General features: G+C 40.1%; 1 protein-coding gene across 1 annotated transcript in view; it reads right to left on the reverse strand.

Moving 5' to 3' along the window:
* Positions 1-1,904: 1,904 nt before the first annotated feature.
* TMCC3 (transmembrane and coiled-coil domain family 3) overlaps positions 1,905-13,380 on the reverse strand; it is a 119,131-nt gene continuing 107,655 nt past the window's right edge. The window contains exon 5 of the transcript XR_003432951.1: positions 1,905-1,915. The gene's annotated coding sequence lies outside the window, so the exon portion shown is untranslated. The remainder of the gene's footprint in view (positions 1,916-13,380) is intronic.

Consider the following 13,380-nt stretch of genomic DNA (forward strand, 5'->3'; position numbering starts at 1 on the left):
TCTGACCCATCTGGCAAATCTCAGAGTCAGCTTTCCTAGAGTACACCACTGCTTCGAACTGGAGTCATTGAAATTCAACTTCCCCCCTGACCTGGAGGAGAACAGACACCCCAGTGTTGTTTAAGTGTTCAAACCAAGATCCTGCTGCTGCTGCTGAGAAGGAGGTGAGCAGGAGGGGACGCGAGAGGAGACTCAGTTTTCCTGGATCATTTGCATATTGTGTAATGTACTAGAAGAATTAATTTGGAAGAACCCTTTGAACCTGAAAGAATGTCCCCAAAGTAAGTCTGGGTTTTTAAAGAAAATCTGTACTCCTCTTCCTCCCCATTTAAAATTTCACTTCTCTCTATGAGGCAGATACAATCCCTTAGCCATCCCTGTACCTTCTCCTTTCTTCCATGTCATCAAACTCGATTTACAGAGTCTTGATAGAGTCTGAAAAGGTCACATATTTGCTTTCTCACCTCTCCGGCAGCCCAGCATGGGCATGTGACCTAATTCAGGCAATGAAATAGGGCGAAATCGAATAAAGGGGTTCTAAGAAAGATTTCTTTCCTCATAAAAAAGGGGCACATGAAGAGAAAGGCCCCCGCCCCTTGCTTGTTGGCACATGTCTGCCTGCATGTGACATCTGGTCTTCATCCTTTCTCTTAAATGCAGGACCCTTCCCCTGGGGTCAGGCCTGGCTCTGTGCCCACCCTTAGAAATCTCAATCACACATGGTTCCACCTATCACCTCCCTGCACTGTTTCAACAAATATTTATTGAGCACCTACCTTGTGCCATATTCTAGAAGCTAGAACAAGACAGGTAAGGTCTCGACTCTCATGAAATTTAATCTAGTGGGCTCCTCCTAGCACCATGTCTTCAATTGTCTCCACTGGACACTGCTGTTTGATGGTCCCACCATCCCTGACACAGCAATCTGAAGTCAAATTCACTCTCTTACTTTCCAAAACTGACTTCCCCAGCACCCTCCATTTCTTTTGGGTCATTGAGTCTACTCCTGTTGAGTGCCAGGGGCTGGCGCTACAAAGATACATTATAGCCTCTGATGCACGCAAATAATCACAGTACAGTGTAAGATGTGCCACAATAGAGGTATGTCCAAGATAGGTGGGAGGAGGAAGGGTCTGAACTCTTCTGAGGCAGCCAAAGAAGGAGAAAATCCGGACAGGAAGAAGAGACTGAGCCGAAAACTGAACCCTGTTAAGTACTAATAGTTAGAGGGCAGAACAGTGTCAAATGCAGCAGATAATAAGGCACGAAAAGATCTTCGGCTTGGTAAACAAGGAGTGAGTGATCTTGGTGAGAACAGTTTCCATGGAGCGGTGGGTTAGTCTGTGGTAGGTGGAAGAATGAACGGAAAGCAGTGAGGAGGACTAGTTTTATATTCTCAGCCTCTAGCCTCCCTTCCCATAACAGTCTTGATTTCCCTTTGGGACCACCCCTCTCCCTCTGTCAGTGGTTGGGTGGAGTTGGCCCCACCCCCAGGGCCAGAACCTAGCCAATCAGATCACCACATATCCATTGCCATGGAGATATGCTCAGGGATGGGCTCATGATTAAACCTGGACCAAGAGAAATCAGCTGGTGAAAGTCTCAGGAAAGAAGTGCTCTGTCCTACACCAGTTGGAAGCCCAGGCTCTTATCCCGTCAGAGCTGGACTACTGCACCAGTCTTTTCACTGGTCCCCTTGACTCCTAATTCTTCACACTGACCAAAGCTTCCAAGCTGTTCTTTTCAGCATTGCTTTCACATTATTCAAAAACTCTTGAGCACCCACTATTAAATTCCTTGCATCTAATGCTTCATATTCATACTCTACAACCTGTATCAAATTTACCTTTCCTTGCACCTTCCTGTCATCAAGGCTTTAATTATCTTCCCTCTTCCTGGGCTGCCCACCCCTTTCCTTTCTATTATTCAAACCTTCTCATCTCTCAGTGTCCCAGCTCAAATGCCATCTTCCCTGACTCGCATTTGGCATCAGTGTGAATTGATGGTAATTTCTGGAAAACATGATTTATTGTGTAGTTACCTCTCATTTTACATATTAGTTTTTTCTCTTCCAAATTACCTCGGAAGGAAGTTAAAGACAAAGACTGTGTCAAATTATTGGTATACTGTGTAGCATTTATGACAGGGCTCTGGACAGGCAGCACTCAAAAATTTTCATAGAATGATTGATAGACATTTCCCAGTTCGGCAGTGGAAATGGAGCTGAATGTAGAAATGCAATTTAAATGATGAGAAGAGACGTGGTCAGCAGGCACGAGGGGAAAAAGCTTAATGGATGCAAATAGTCTGGTCAGGAAGACAAAGCTTGGAATGTGAAAAATGGAAAGTTCTTGTATAAAGCCAAACTTGACAAGGCAAGGAGACAAACCCAAACAAACACAGGATGGGGACCACGGGGACAAGCTCTGAAAACTCTGGACAATCTGTGATCCAAAGGGAAACCCTAGGAAAAGCTAAGTGACCTAGTTGAAGGAATCAATGCTGTGACCTCAGCAGCAAGGTCTCAGGTGACTCAGCGGGTAGAAGATAAAGGATCCTTGGAAGTAGCACTCATTGGATTTAGGACACTTACTTTCTTACTCTCTTCAACTCTCTCCCTTTGGGAGAATAAAGGAAAGCTCTCAGAACCGACTTCCCAATTTATGTGGAAAAGTGATGAGGAACCAGTCTTGATAAGGACCCAGGAGATCTCCCCATTGTCATTCTTATGGTGATTTCCAATCTTCCTTACTTGATGACTCCCTCCTCCTGAACTGTTCTGTTCATGAACCGTCTCTTTCAGGATTGTGCTCCTAATGGACTGGCCCTTCACTCTCAATCTCATTTGCTGGGTCAACTTCATCTTCCTGGCCTCTGAGCATCAGAGTGCCCCCGGCCTTCCTCCTTAGACCTCTTCTTGTCTAGATTTGTGTTTAGGTCATGGGGGAATCTCATCCAGATCTAGGGCTTTAAATCCAGGGCTTTTATGAACATATGACACCTAATTTTGTATCTCAAGCCCTAACTTCTCTCCTCCCCCTTGAACTCTAGATTTGTATATCCATAGTCTATATCTCTACTTGGAAGTCTAATAATCATTCCAAACTTGATATGTTCAGAATTAAACTTTAACACATACACACACACACACACAAACACACACACACACAGTGCCGAATCCCACTTCACCTGCATCCTTGGCCATTTCTGTGAATTACTGCCTCACTCTACAAGTTGTCAGACACAACCCCTTTGATCATCCTTGCCTGTACTCTTTCTCATACCTGAAACTCCAACCCTCAGCAAATTTGGTTAGCTCTGCCTTTGGAATACATCTTGATCCTGAAATCTCTCATCATTTCCAGCACTGCCGCCTGAGTCCAGTCCACCGTCATTTCTCATCTGGACTTACAATGGCCTTGGGATTGGTCTTTGCATTTCTGCTTTCGTTGCCTACAGTCTCTTTCCACAAAGCACCCAGAGTTATCCTTTTGCAGTGTAAGTAAAGTCATCTCACTCCTCAGCTCGAAACCCTCCAATGAAATTCTGACCCTTACTACAACACAGGTGAACCTTAAGGACTTTATGCTGAGTGAAATAAGCTAGACATGAAAGGATAAATATTATCCGATTTCACTTATATGAGGTACCTAAAATAGTCAAACTCACAGAGACAGAAAGTAGAACTGTGTTCACCAGGGGCTGGAGGGAGAGGGAAATGGGAAGTTATTATTCAATGGATACAAAGTTTCGATTTGTGATGATGAAAATGTTCTGGAGATGAACAGTGATAACGGTTGCACAACGACATGAACGTACTTAAGGCCACTGAACTGTACACTTAAAACGGTTAAAATGGTAAATTTTATCCCCTCCAAAATTTTTAACCCTCCAATAGCTTCCCATCTTACTCAAGGGCAAATCCAACGTCCGTACCAAGGCCTGTAAGGCCCTACACCCTGGAGCTCCTGTCACCTCTCTAACCTCCTCTGCTACCACTCTCTACTCCATCACTCTGCTCCAGCCACACTGACCTCCTTGCTATTCCTCAAATAAGCTATAGACATGGCCACTCAAACATGCCAAGCCCTGTCCTGCCTCAGGGCCTTTGCATATGATGTTCTTTCTTTCTAGAATATTTCCCCCCCCACCCCGCAGAAGTCCATGTGGTTATCTCCTTTATTTCATCTAGTTCTCTACTCAAATGACTCCTTTAGAGCAGCAATCCCTAAACTATCACCCCATACCACTTCCATTGTTCACAATCCCTTTACCCAGCTTTATTCTTTAGAGCACTTATCAAAACTAACATGTTTCTTTATTTGTTCAGTTATTGTCTGACTCTCCCCATTAGAATATAAGCTGAGAACAAGGATGTTGTCTGTTCCACTGACAGATCCTAGTTTCCTAGAACAGTGTCTAAAATACAGTAGGCACTCAAAAAATATTTGTTGAATGAATAATTGTGAACTTTACCCATTCTCAGCAAGTGCCAAAAGACAGTAAACAAAGAGGCTATTTAGGTGACTGACTAATATCTGGATAAGTACAAAGGATTCTCTTTGAGAAGGTACGCCAAACCCAGTTGCTTTGTGTTTTTTGTTTTATTTTTCTAAGTGTGAAAAACATGTTTATTATCAAAAATTTGGATAACAGCAAAAAGTAAAGAAGAAAATAAAAGCTGCGTGCTTCCACAATTACCACTATTGATATTAGGGAGTTTCATCCAAGTTTTTAAATTTATATGCGTTTTTCTTAGCCTGGCTGCTCTGAAAAGCAGAACCAAGGATTGCAGTGCTGACACTTTATTTAGGAGAGGCCAGCACACGGCTGAAGGGTGAAGAGAAGAGACAGCATGAGGCAAGGAAAGACGCAGAGTAATGTAGTGCGAAGCTCTATCGTGCCGGCCATCTCTTCGTGACAAGCTACAATGAGACAGAGCAAGTCTCGCTGCAGATGTGTTCACTTAGCATGAGGGACTTTGGGAGGCTTTCAAAGACAAACCACGCTGGAACAATCCAAGGAATGGAGAAATATTGGGAAAGTATCACAGAATTCCTTCTGATGCCATCCTGTCTCCTAATTTCTATTAATCAAAGCTCACCCACACGGAACTAACTTTCCTCAGCTTCCAAGTTACATCACGTAGCCCCTTGGTGGCTTCATATGAAACCAGATCCTCTGTCTCATGGTGACATTTCAAGGGAGTCTGGAGGTAAAGAGGTGACTTGGTGTGGGGCACCAATGAACAAAGAGAAAGAAGAAGGCAGTCAGGGGATTTTGAGAAGTTGCACAAGATCTGTATCAAATAGGATATTTTAAACAAAACTGGAATCATACTATTCACAGTTTGTTTTCATTGACACACAATCCACATGCCATCAAATTCACCCTTTTACAGTATACAATTCAGTGGCATTGAGGACAGTCACAAAGCTTTGCAACCACCACCACCACTGTCTAATTCCAGAACATTTTCATCAATCTGAAGAAATCTCACACCCATTAGCAATCACTCCCCAAAGCCCCTCCCCTCAGATCCCCCAAAACCACTCATTTACATTCTGTTGGTATGGATTGGCCCCTCTGGATATTTTCTGTAGTGGAATCATACACCACATGGCTTTTTGTGTCTGGCTCCTTCCACTCAGCGTGTTTCCAGGTGCATCCGTGTTGGAGCTTGCATCAGTAATGCGTTCCTGTTTACCGCTGGATAGTATTCTATGGTAAGGATAGACCACACTTCATTGATCTACTCATCAGTCGATAGAAACTTGGGGTATTACCACTTTTTTGCTTATTATGAATAATGCTTCTATGAACATTCAAGTACAAGTTTTTTGTTTGTTTGGTTGTTTTTTTTTTTTTGCGGTACGCGGGCCTCTCACTGTTGTGGCCTCTCCCGTTGCGGAGCACAGGCTCCAGACGCGCAGGCTCAGCCGCCATGGCTCATGGGCCCAGCCGCTCCGCGGCATGTGGGATCTTCCCGGACCGGGGCACGAACCCGTGTCCCCTGCATCGGCAGGCGGACTCTCAACCACTGCGCCACCAGGGAAGCCCAAGTACAAGTTTTTAATGTGAACATATATTTTCAATTCTCTCGAGTATATACCTAAGAATGTCACATTACCTTAGGGTTTTTTTTCATATATATATATTTTTGAAAACTGAACGTTTTAAGTAATATAATGAAATAACTCTGGAAATACCAGGTTTTGTTGGTGTTCTCGCTCCTGACTGTGGTTGTCTGGGGACTTTCTGAGCTGATTTATAAAGTCTATTCTTTGTCGTATGTGGCCACTGAAGCATCTATCTGCTTGGTGTAGTGGCCGATTTCTCTAAACGCCTAGAGCCAAGAAGTTCCCCAGCCTTTGTTGAACGGCTCTATGTGCGCACTGGGGCATGCTTCAACACTCAGTTGAAAGGCAGTTCCCAGCTCCACCTTGGCCTTCACTTACTGCTGACCAGAGCCTCAAGGTGAGCCAGAGGGGAGAGCGCAGGCCCCCCTCATGCCTACCTGAGCTCGCACACAGCCCTGGTCGGATGCACAGCCGTAGCACGCACACGGCCTTCTTCGATTACCAGTAATATCTTGGAGCTTTTCAAAGGCCCCTGTAGGCATCGCATTCCCTAGACTTTTGTTCAGGCTTTTGGTTATGGTTTGCCCAAAGTTATCCAACACCTGAGGCAGCCAGTGGTTTTGCCTCTGACTGCTCTTGAAAACACCCCTGGGGAAAGGCTCTTCATGCTGGCAACCTCTGGATGAAGTCAAATAAAGACAGCCTTGTACGTGGGATCTTCCAGCGAACCACCCACCAGACAGGTCAAATAATGACACTCTCTGGGGATGGGGCTTTGAAGGAGCTCCAGCTCTGTTCTGCTTCCTCTGGTGGCTGCCAGGCTACTGGTTTTCAACATGATTGTGTGATGTTTGTTTTCAAGGCTACTGCAGAACTGGGAAGAAGAGGATGGAATACAACTAATTAAAATGCCACAAAGCTCACTGCTTTTACTGAAATCCAGTCACTTTTCTTGAATCAACATTCTCTCGTTGATTCTGACAATTTTCCCAGTTTTCTCATTGCTTTAATGGGACTGAGGATTTTTTAGAAGTCTTTACTCTGCTATTTTCTCAGACATCACTCACAGGTTTTTTTGTTTTTGTTTTTAAATGGTGCATAATTATGGACTATATTCCCCACACTGTACATTTTATTCCCTTGAATCATTTATTTTGCAACTGGAAGTCTGTACCTCTTAAACCTCCCTCACCTATTTCTCCCCTCCCCACAACTCCCTCTCCTCTGGAAACCCACCTGTTTGTTTTCTGTATCTATGATTCTGTTTTGTTTATTTGTTTTATTTTTTAGATTCCACATATAAGTGAAATCATACAGTGTTTGTCTTTTTCTGTCTGACGTTTTTCACTTAGCATAGTATCCTCTAGGTCCACCCATGCTGTCACAAATGGCAAGATTTCATTATTTTTTATGGCTGAATAATATTTCATTGTGTGTGTATATATACATATATATATACACACATACATACATACATACCACATCTTCTTTATCCATTCATCTATTGATGGGCACTTAGGTTGCTTTCATATCTTGGCTATTATAAATAATACTGCAGTGAACAGAGGGGTGCATATATCTTTTCTAATTAGTGTTTTTGTTTTCTTTGGATAAACACCCAGAAGTGGAAATCCTGGATCATATGGTAGTTCTATTTTTAATTTCTTGAGGAATCTACGTACTGTTTTCCATAGTGGCTGCACCAATTTACAATCCCATCAACAGTGCTCAAGAGTTCCCTTTTCTTTATATCCTCACCAACACCTGTTATTTGTGGCCTTTTTTTTTTTTTTTTGTGGTATGCGGGCCTCTCACTGTTGTGGCCTCTCCCGTTGCGGAGCACGGGCTCCGGACGCGCAGGCTCAGCAGCCATGGCTCACGGGCCCAGCCGCTCCGTGGCATGTGGGATCTTCCCAGACCGGGGCACGAACCCGTGTCCCCTGCATCGGCAGGCGGACTCTCAGCCACTGCGCCACCAGGGAAGCCCTGTGGTCTTTTTGATAACTGCCACTCTGAAAGGTGTGAGGTGATATCTCATTGTGGTTTTGATTTGCATTTCCCTGATGATTAGTGATGTTAAGCATCTTTTTATGTACCTGTTGATCATCTGTATGTCTTCTTTGGAAAAATGTCTACTCGTATCCTCTGCCCATTTTTTACTTGGGTTGTTTGGGTTTTCTGATGTTGAGTTGTATGAGTTCTTTGTAAGATTTTGGGTATAAAGTCCTTATTGGATATATCATTTGCAAATATCTTCTCTCATTCAGTAGGCAGTCTTTTCATTTTGTTGATAGTTTCCTTTGCTGGGCAAAAACTTTTTTGTTTGATGTAGTCTCATTTGTTTATTGTTGCTTTTGTTTCCCTTGCCTGAGGTGACATATCCAAAAAATACAGCTAAGACCAATATTAAAAAGCATACTGCCTATGTTTTCTTCTAGAAATTTTGTGGTTTCAGGTCTTACACTTAACCCTCTAATCTATTTTGAATTTATTTTTGTAAATAGTGTGAGGAAGTAGTCTAGTTTGATTCTTTTGCATGTAGCTGTCCAGTTTTCCCAACACCCTTTAGTGAAGAGGCTGTCTTTTCCCCATTGTATATCCTTGCCTCCTTTGTCATAGATTAATTGCCCATATACAAGTGGGTTCATTTCTGGGCCCTCTATTCTGTTCCATTTATCTAATGTGTCTGCTTTTGTGCCAGTACCATACAGTTTTGATTACTGTAGCTTTGTAGTATAGTTTGAAACCAGGGAGCATGCTACCTCCAGCTTTGTTCTTCTTTCTCAATATTATTTTGGCTATTTGGGATCTTTAGTGTTTCCATACAAATTTTAGAATTATTTGTTCTAGTTTTGTGAAAAATGCCATTGGTATTTTGATAGGGATTGCATTGAATTTGTATGGATAGATTGCCTTGGGTAGTATGGACATTTTAACAAAATATTAATTCTTCCAATCCATGAGCACAATATATCTCTCCATTTGTGTCATCTTCAATTTCTTTCATCAGTGTGTTATAGTTTTCTGAGTATAGATCTTTCATCTCCTTAGTTAGGTTTTATTTCTAGGTATTTTATTCTTTTGATGCAATTATAAATGGGATTGTTTTCTTAATTTCTCTTTCTGATAGTTCGTTCTTAGTGTATAGAGATGCAACAGATTTCTGTATATTGATTTTGTATCCTACAACTTTACCAAATTCATTGATGAGTTCTAGGAGTTATTTGGTGGCATCTTTAGGATTTTCTATATATAGTATTAATATTATGTCACCTGCAAACAGTGACAGTTTTACTTCTTCCATTCCAATTTGAATTCCTTTTATTTCTCTTCCTTGTCTAATTGCTGTGGCTAGGACTTCCAATACTATGTTGAAGAAGACTGGTAAGAGTAGGCATCCTTGTCTTGTTCCTAATCTTAAAGGAAATGCTTTCAGTTTATCACTGTTGAGTATGATGTTATCTGTGAGCGTGTCATATATGGTCACTATTATGTTGAGGTACATTCTCTCTATACCCACTTAGTTGAGAGTTTTTATCATAAATGGATGTTGAATTTTGTCAGACACTTTTTCTGCATCTATTGAGACACATCTATTGATATGAGATGGTCATATGATTTTTATTCTTTAATTTGTTAATGTGGTTGATTTGCAGATATTGAACTATCCTTGCACCCCTGAGATAAATCCCACTTGACCATGGTGTATGAGCATTTTAATGTATTGTTGAATTCAGTTCGCTAATATTCAGTTTGCTAATGGATTTCACATCTAGGTTCATCAGTGATATTAGCCTTAATTTTCTTCTTTGTGATATCTTTGTCTGGTTTTGGTATGACGGTGGTACTGGCCTCATAGAATGAGACCTCTGCAGTTTTTTGTGTTTTTTAATTTTAAATTTTATTTTTGTTTATTTATTTTTGGTTGCATTGGGTCTTTGTTGCTGTGTGCAGGCTTTCTCTAGTTGTGGTGAGCGGGGTCTACTCTTCGATGTGGTGCGTGGGCTTCTCATTGTGGTGGCTTCTCTTGTTGAGGAGCACAGGCTAGCTGTGTGGGCTTCAGCAGTTGTGGCACATGGGCAGTAGTTGTGGCTCACGGGCTCTAGAGCGCAGGGTCAGTAGTTGTGGCACACAGCCTTAGTTGCTCCATGGCACATGGGTTCTTCCTGGACCAGGGATCAAACCCATGTCCCCTGCATTGCGCCACCAGGGAAGTCCCCGCAGTTTTTGAAAAATTTGAGAAGGATAGGTGTTTACTCTTCTCTAAATGTTTCGTTGAAATCCCCTGTGAATTTTATATATTAATTTTTTCTATTCATAAGCATTTTCTGTATCCTTAAATATTCTCCAAAAAAAATGTTAACAGATGCATAATGTCATCCTATTGATATTTTATATAATCATTTTTTATACTGAACTTTTAGATTATTTTCTGTTATTCCTCTTTATAGCTAAATGCCTTGATAAACATCCTTTGACTATATCTTGGATTACTTTCTGAATCTAAGTTGATGAAAATGGGACTACTGGGTTAAAGTATATGAACATTTTTTTAAAGTAAGTTAGGAAGTAATAGAATGTCAGCTGCAAGTAACAGAAAAGCTAACTAACAACTGGGATATTTATTGCTTATATAACTAAGATGTCTGAAAGAAGGCAGGAAAACTCAATGATGTCATCAAGAAATCAGACTCTTTTATTTTTTTCTCTAACATCCTCAGAATATTGACTTTTCATCCTTGTGCTTGTTGCTCATGATTGCAAGATGGTTCTAAGCATCACACTGTCACACAACCAAAATTCAGGAAAGCAGGAATATATGAAGTCAGGAAAGTGAGAGAATCTCCTCATATACAGCTATCCTTTAGTTAGAAAAGAAAATCTTTCCCACAAACCCTCTATGAGAATTTTCTCACTGGCTTATTCCCAGTACTGTATCGAATGGCCATCATTAACTGTTGGGAGGCTAGGAAAACAATATCTTTCCCTTTCCAGATTCAATAATGAAATAAGAGGTTTGATATAGCTTCTGTGTAGTCAACTGTATGACACAGCAGAAGTCACAATAGTGCTGTGTAACAGATCACCCCAGAATTTAGAGGTAAAAAACAATAAACATTTTTTCTTGACCACAATTTGGATCAATTAAATGGCTAAGCTAGATTGGATTTGGCTAGACTTGCCTATGGTTGGGCTCAGGTCTGCTCTATGTTTGGTCATTTTTGTTTTCACTTTTCATTGTAAAATAAAAATAAAGAAAACAATACAAAATAAATATATATCTTAGTGAATTATTATAAAACAAACACCCTTGTAACCACCACCCAGGTTAAGAAATAGAACTTTGCCAGACACCCAGAACTCTCCCTATATGCCCCATCACAAATATACCCCTCTCCTTCCCCACAAATAACCACAATTCTGACTCTTACAGTAATCACTTCCTTGCATTGGTTTATGGCTTAATCATTCATGTACATATCCATAGACCCTATGGTTTAGTATTTTTTTAATTGACATATCATTTAAGTCCTTTTTAATATACCATTTCCTTTTCTATATTTCTCTTTTCTTATAATTTATCTGTTTAAGAACCTGGGCCTATTTATCTATAGAATGTCCCACAGCCTGGATTTTGCTGATTGCATATTCATAGTACAACTCAGCACATTCCTTTGTCCTTCATATTTCCTGCAAATGGGCAGCTGAATCTAGAGGCTTGAATAGAATCAGGTTTAACCTGCTTTTACTTTATGGCAAGTCTATAGGTGATACCTGTTTTTCACTGCTTTTTTTTTATGTTACCAGCCTTTAATGCTCAATGCCTACACCGATTAATTCATTTGAGTTGCAAAATGATAATAAGTCTATCGTTTCACCTTACTTATTAAATAAATTACTTTTTAAGAGAAAACACATCCTCTCATCTCCTAATGGCTACCCAGTGGTACAGCTTATATGGGAAAGGGGGGATAATGCTTGTTTCTTTTCTTTTATTTATCTAGTTTTCAAAAGAATGAATTAACTCCCTATTATCCTCCAAAGGAGGCCAATTCGTTTATTATTATGAATTCATGAATTTGAATATATTCAATGTGTTTTGATCCATGGCAATTCTTATCCTTATTGCAGCTTAAATTTTCTTATCTTTGACCCCTGGGAACTTCTTCTAGTTGACTTCTATGTCACTTTGACATAACCCAAATTGTCTTTGACAGATTTCTTGCTGTCTGATATGACAAAATATTCCAGGATAATTTTTGCCACAGATTTGGAATCAGTCATTTCTTCAAGAAGTGCTGGTTTTCTTTTAGTGGAAAATGGCATTTCATAACCACAATCTCTTATGCTATTGGATGGGTTGGTCAATATTTCTCGTCTTTTATAGTGAACAGAACTAGGAAATATATTTTTTAAGATGAAACATTTCATGAGTTCACAGTGATACTTCCAATCCAAATTCAGGACTACGGGGCTATTCTTTAATCTCTTTTATATTACTCCTGAATCTCCTTTATCTATAACAAGAATTCTGGTATGGTTCTCAAGGACATAAGGAATGACAGAATATTCCATGATTGCTCATTTACTTTATCCTACATTATACACAGAATGGTTTCAGAATAGTAATACTCAGAATAAGCACCACCAACTATGTTACCAGAAACAATTTTTTTAAATTTTGCATACCCTACCCCCATCTCACTTCATTTTTCTTTTAATTGTACTACATCCATATTGTCAAAACATACAATCATCACATACTATATTCTCTCTTTTACTCTTATTTGGTCTTCAACTACAAGTAACTATATATGTAATGCTCACCATAATTCCTTATATCAAAGTCTCTCTAGTCATTTTGGTTACCTAAAGTTTGTTCTCTAATAGATTCCTGAGGAAAAACTCATAGGAAGAATATTCCCTAAGTTCCTTCATGTTCATAACAGCTTCTCTGTGTTCTTGAAAGTCACATTTTCTTTACTTGGATGTCACAATATATAATACTATTCCATTTTCTTCTGACATAAAGTGCTACAATCAAAAAGTCTAATAACAATCTTCCTTCCCTTATAAGCCACATGTTCTTTCAACCTAGATGCCTAAAGAAGTTTTTTTCCTTTTTCTTTAAAATCCAGAAATCTCACTAAAATTTCTCTTGGTATTGGTCATTCAGTTCAATATTCTCTTATGTGTAGTGTGCTCTTTTAATATGTACTTTTGAGTTTATTTCAGAAAAATTTTTCTTGAATTATATTTAGTATTTGTTCAATTCTCTTGCTTTTCTTCTTCAGGAACT

Source organism: Aethalodelphis obliquidens, unplaced genomic scaffold (genome assembly GCF_003676395.1).
Source record: "Aethalodelphis obliquidens isolate GAN/ISIS:26980383/991018 unplaced genomic scaffold, ASM367639v1 scaffold8, whole genome shotgun sequence".
In the NCBI taxonomy this organism is placed as follows: domain Eukaryota; kingdom Metazoa; phylum Chordata; class Mammalia; order Artiodactyla; family Delphinidae; genus Aethalodelphis; species Aethalodelphis obliquidens.